This window comes from Sycon ciliatum, chromosome 3 (assembly GCF_964019385.1).
Source record: "Sycon ciliatum chromosome 3, ocSycCili1.1, whole genome shotgun sequence".
NCBI classification, from domain to species: Eukaryota; Metazoa; Porifera; class Calcarea; order Leucosolenida; family Sycettidae; genus Sycon; species Sycon ciliatum.
The window spans coordinates 9,785,197-9,791,623 of NC_088645.1; positions in this window are offsets into that span (position 1 = coordinate 9,785,197).

Here is a 6,427-nt window from a genome sequence, read left to right on the forward strand (position 1 = left end):
GGATACCTGCCCGCGGCTTAAAAGCTTGCTCTGCAGAATTGGCACGGCCGCTTTCAGAACTATTTACTTGAAGTACATGCTGTCTTCACTCCGGCATCCAGCCACAACAGTAGAAGGTTGCAAACGTAGTTCCAGTCCACAAGCGCAAGTCTAAAACATCGCCATCAAACTATCGACCAGTGTCGTTACTGAGCATCCTCTCCAAGGTCATGGAGACCATAGTCAACAGGGCAATGAGCAACTTCATGGAGACGAATCACGTCCTGTCAGAACGGCAATTTGGCTTCCGTCGCGGCCACAGTGCAGCAGACCTGCTGACTGCTCTCCACCACCAGTGGGTGCACACCGCAGGAGATAAAGAAGCTTCTCGAGTGCTGGCCATCGACATTGCTGGAGCATTTGACCGGGTGTCTCACACTGGTGTATTGCACAAGGCTAGAGTGTATGGCATCTCGGGAGACCTGCATCGGTGGCTCCAAGACTAGCTCTGCAACCGCACACTTCAAGTCCTCATCTCCGGCCAGACATCAGCCAGACGCCCAGTTAAGGCTAGGGTGCCACAGGGCAGTATCCTGGGCCCCACTTTATTCTTGGTCTACGTCAACGACCTTGAAGACCACCTCCCAATCGGCTCCAACCTTGCCTCATTCGCCGACGACACAACCCTATACGCCGAAATTGCAACTCTCGCGGCTGTTCCTGACAACGCTAGAGTACTCCAGGCTGCTGTTGACCTAGTATCCAGTTGGGGCTCGGATTGGAACGTGCAGTTCAAGCCAGCCAAACCTCAGGCCCTTAAAATTTCCCACCATCGTCTTCAATGGAACTCCTGTCGAGGAGCAGCCCTCCATCAAAGTACTTGGCGTCACGTTTGACCATCAGGAAAAATTCAGCCGGCATATCCGAACTGTTTTAGTCCGAGCAACGCAGAGACTCGGAGCCTTGCGCAAGGCATTTCACTTGCTGGCTATTCCTGCCCGGATTCGAGCCTACAAAGCCTTTGTCCTCCGGTTATGGAGTACTGCCCAATCGTCTGCATGGGGGCAGCTCCTTCCCACTTGAATCGGCTGGACCGGGTGCAGGAGCGAGCCATCAAGGCAATACATCCGCAATGCTGGCTTCCTAGCTTCATAATTCGCCGCACGATCGCTGCCCTCTGCCTCCTGTATAAAGCCCTTTGCGATAATTCTGCCTCTCTTCTGTCGAGAATGGCTCCACCCCCCGACACACCAACCCAGGACCACACACCTCACCCGCCAGGCTGTACGACTGTCCACCGCGCATCCCCATCAGTTACAGAATGTTCTTCCTGCCAATTCCCGAAACAATGTGAGCCGAGCCTTTCCCCTCTCCGTCATCCCAATTTGGAACCAGCTGCTTTCCTCTATTATTCCCCACCCATTTCCCCCAAAGAACATCCAAAAGTTCAAGACAGCAGCTTATCACCACCATCTCCTCAGAACGAACTGGCACTGGGCCACTCCTAGCATACGCGAGTAAGAGGGTACAGTGTCCTACCCTGCTTGTACATACATGTAATCTATCCTCACAGTCTCCTCTTGAATTTAAAAGTCTAACAGCGTTCACATCAATACTTAACTTATTCTTTTGCTCACTGAGCAATACAATATTTCCATTTTTTTCTTCTGTTTTCTTTTTCAATTTAAGGCCACCCTTTGTTAATTCATTGTTTAACGTCCTTTTTTTCGCGAAAAGGTACGCGGGAGGGCGAAAAAAAACAAAAGCCCATTCCAAAAACTGGAAACCCCAATCAAACATTTTGACCAGTAAAGCATGTGATATATACAATATTTCTGGGTCTAACGGCACTTGCAGGCATAGAACAACACCCTTTGATGGTACATTGGAGCACATGCCTGATGAATCCAACAAAACAGGTACGTAGCATGAAGTTAGCATGTCATGAATTCATTACATCTGGATTTTTACTAGGACACACATCGTACGATATTTAAAAGCCAACAAAAAAAGAAAAAGAACACAAGACAAAGGCATGCCCGGGAGGAAAGATTATAAGTTTAAGGTCATGATCGGCACACTGTGAAACAACACAATCATGTATTTACAACTTCGCATATTATTGGTACTACTACTTTCTTGGGTTTTTTCGGTCGGAGGCAAAAAGGTACGCGGGCGCGGACGTTACACAACGAAAAAATAAAGGGTGGCCTAATCCTCCCTACCCAATCTCCCTTTGGTGCGTCCATGGAGCTATGAAGCTGAGATCTTAATGGGCCCACCACCACACTCCATCATTCACCCCAGTGTCTGGAGATATGTGGATTTTGTAGATAAAAAAAAATCGTATCGAAATTCTGCATCAACGTACATACCCGTATGTCCTCACTTTTAAGGCGGTACATTCTATTGTAAAGTCAGTCTCAGTCATGAAGCCGTGCTTTCTGAAATGAGAAAAACATTTGAAGTGTGGTTTGTAAAAATGAAGGAATAGTATTTGAAGAAAGAGAGAGAAAAGAAACACATGAGAAAGAGTTGTGCAGCAGCTAAAAAATAGCACAACTATTCTCATTGGCGCCTATCTCCGTACCATTGAGCACCTACCATTACGGCATCACGATGATTATTCATGTGCCCTTTCTCGCCAAAGGTCAAGAGACATCATCGCATTCATGAGAGGATATACATTTACTAGTAGTCACGGCACACTGAGTTTTAAGACTTGGACGCATCTATTAAACCGGCTCATTCAATTGATGTCTCACTAGACAATAAGACATCGACTCATCCAGTCCTTCCGAGCTCCGCTGATGTTGATTTTCCCATCAAAACCCGCGCAGGCGGGTTTTGATTTTACGATCAAAGCCCGCTCCACTAGGGCTTTGATTTACTGATCAAGCTCCATGTTTTTACACGATTCGGGCTAGAGAAGGTTGAGTCGTGCTTTCAAGCGCGATAGGAAGACCGAAGTGCGTGTTCATGTCAGAAAGCCAATCAAAACAGTCGTGTTCATGTTCTACCAGCCAATCACAGCCCTTAACGATGTATTTACAAGTTCAATTTGATTTTCAAGCGTTGGTGCATGGTTAGTAGTTTACCGTTCACGCTAAACTCAACGGTACTCGTACCCAACACCCAATATACTGTCGGTTGTTTCGACGATAGAAAGCTCTGTTCAGCGGAAGATCGGAACGGTACGATTCCGACTAGGGTTACATCACAAGTCGATCGTTGTGTCAAAAACCGAAATGCTAACCATGTCTTGAAAACACACCAAAAGCGGTACACGCCGCCGGTTGAAGTTACTTGTAGTGTGAACGGTATAATAAGCATGTCTATCGTAATCAAAACACTCGTACTCGTGTTCGATCAGCCTACATCATAGCCCTTCGCTCGGTGGGCTGTGATTAGGCGATCTCACGCTCGTACTCTTGCTTGATTCCATAATTCATGCGTCATATATGGACATACGCAGCTTGTTGTAATAATCTTAGCACATAGGCTGTGCGCCTAAACCTGCAATAGTGCTCAAATACCCGGAATGGGCAGAGCGTAGTACGCAAGAGGTACACAAAAGGAAGTAAATAGGGCTGCTTTTTGTTGTAAATCAGAGTTTCATGGCAAAAACCAATCATCAGACAATCATCTGATGATTGGTTTTTGTCATGAAACTCTGAGTTACAACAAAAAATAGCCCTATTTACTTCCTTTTGTGTACCTCTTGCGTAATGATCTTAGTACAGCGCCTCGCTGCCATGGCGACCACAATCTTCATCATTTGTTGGTACTAGTAGTCATTACAGGCCCTGGACATTCAGCCCAGCCCCAGGTACATGGAGCAACACCAGTCAATGTACTGTTGGTGGTACATGTCGTGACAACACAGACATGCCATGGTTTCATCGCCAACTCGACACTAGTACATTAATTTTGATCAAGTACAGATACGTATTTCTACAGATCAGGGCAATTCGGATGAAAATGTTGCCGTAGACGAAGCAGAGGTCTTTGTGAAATAAACAAATGTTCTTATCCTCCCCCCTAGCATTTCTATCAACGTACAGCATTCTATTTATGTGTCCATGCTCAGGTTTGCTTGTATTTTGTACATTCATTAAAAAGAGACTACGAAAATTCTCATTTTTGGGGAATGTTGTTGCCAAAAAAGGCAGGCCCAGTGGGTTGGTCTAAGACCATGATTGAGAACTTGGAAGCTGAAGGATTTTTTCCAACCGTCCTGCGACCCACAGTTAATTGGGAACTCGTGGCCTGGCATGAGTAAAACATGGATGTGGCAAATGGGATTTAGGCCTTTGGCCTCTGGTTGGTGGATCTGATCTATCCTCCCCCACCGTTTAGGAGCAGCATCTGACGCTTGATCACGGGGAGGTGGCGTCCCACGTAAGCGGAAAGGCGGTTCTTGACCAGGGAGTTGTACGACTCCTTGTTCTTGACCTGCCCGGTACGCGAACCCATCGACTTTTTTGTTTTGTTGGCAAAACAATTTGACACACTTAACATCTAAACTGTTTGAGCGCTAGGTCTACAGGTTTACTACATTCTATCTTCATCCCTTTCTCCAATTATCCTTCACACAATATTTCCTGAATGTCTAACAATTAGCCTTGCAAACAATTTATATTAGCATTCAGTCTATGTTCTTAGAATTGTCTTGGGTGCAATGAAACGACAATACCATTTATGGGCGCTTGCATTGCAAATTTATCTCAGCATTTTCTCACGCTTCCAGTCTATCCGTATGGCGCGCAGCGTCTTTGGTTGGTCAATCACCAGCCCCTCTCCCCCAACTACCTCTCACCTCCTTGAAATGTTGAAGGATGCGGCCGAAGGCGAAAGGCACAGTAGGTGACTTTTACACAAACGACACAAACTAGCAGGCAGGCACAGTGGGTTGGTCAAAGACCATGATTGAGATACGAGAGGTACCTGGTTCAAGTCCTGCCTGGGAGCGGTTTTTCCAGCCGTGCTGCTACCCACAGTCAACTGGGAACTTGTGGCCAGGCACAAGGGGTACATGGATGCAGCTAATGGGGTCGCTTTCGGCACTTGTGCCAGTGGTTGTGAGACTTACCCACTCACCCCCACCGTTAGGCGCTGCATCTGCCGCTAGGGTTTATCGGGTGTTAGCGGCCGTCGTGAGTTCCCTTCGGGAACGGATACGATAATTTACTTTTTTTTTTTTTTTACACAAACTAGCTTGTTTCCCTTTTCGCGGTTTTGCCAGGTCATAACTTTAGTTGTACTCACTCGATTTTAATAATCTTGGGCTCGTTGGAAAGCTCTGGACGAGACCAGCACGATGATACCACATTCTTTGCCTCAGCAGTCACACAACCAGCGCTGGAACGCAGCGACGTCGTCTCAACGCCGGGCATGCAAATGACAAATTCAAAACTCCGCCATGGCCGTCTCCTTCATCGTAGATTGTTCAATTTTTTTTTGAGAGATCGAGCATTTCGTGAGGAAGACGTTGGTTGCGAGCAACAGTCACAGAGCGCGTGATGAAACGGGGAAATCCCGTGACGACGTCAGCCGCGCGCCCAGCGCAGCGGAAGTGACAAGCGTGCAGTACTCAGCGCTTGATAACTCTGCTCCACTACATCGAAGCTCAACGCGGATTTCTGCAACAGAAAGCGTGGAAAAATCGCAACCGAATCGATAGTAAATTTTCTATCGTGGGTAAAAAATCATTCCAGTGCGAGTATTTCAAATGATGGGTCGAATTCGACCCACAAATGTATGGTCTGACGGTTAAAGGGTTAAAGTGCATGTATATTGCAATTTTGGTATATTTACAATTAATGGTGTGAGAGACCTTTCAGTCATACTTCAATTTACTGCATTCGAGTCCTGTTGGGGCCAGTCACCTTTTTTCTTTAGACTTTTCCTGTATGCAGATATCTTTCCTGTGAAACCAATGAGTAGTTCGTTGCTGTTATACACTCATTCTGTCCGTTCATTCACAGTTCCAAGACATTCTTCATTTGACAAGCAGAATGATCCCACACAAGGCATGTAGATACTAAGATCTACACAACATTACGTGCATTGTTCCTGCTGTTATCTGCAAGCATCGTGTGGTATCATATGGTCAACTCACGAACCTATCACTGCAGTCATCTGCTGCAAATACCAGTATTATTATTTAGAGCACTACAGAAAGCGTGTAATCCTCTGGTCCTGGGTGCCAGGCATTGGAGGAAGACTATAGCTGGAAAACAGAGGGTAACAGGTTCAAATCCTGCAAGTTGGTTTGTGGATTTGGCAAACTTACCATCAACGTGTACGTAACAGGGCAATGGGATCTACGGGTAACACAATATTTATTTTTCATCGGGCTCACGCCCCTACATGGCTACTTCTCCTTGTCTAACCCCCAAAACGAAAAAGAGTTATAGTAGCCGACTCGCCAAATTATAAATATTTA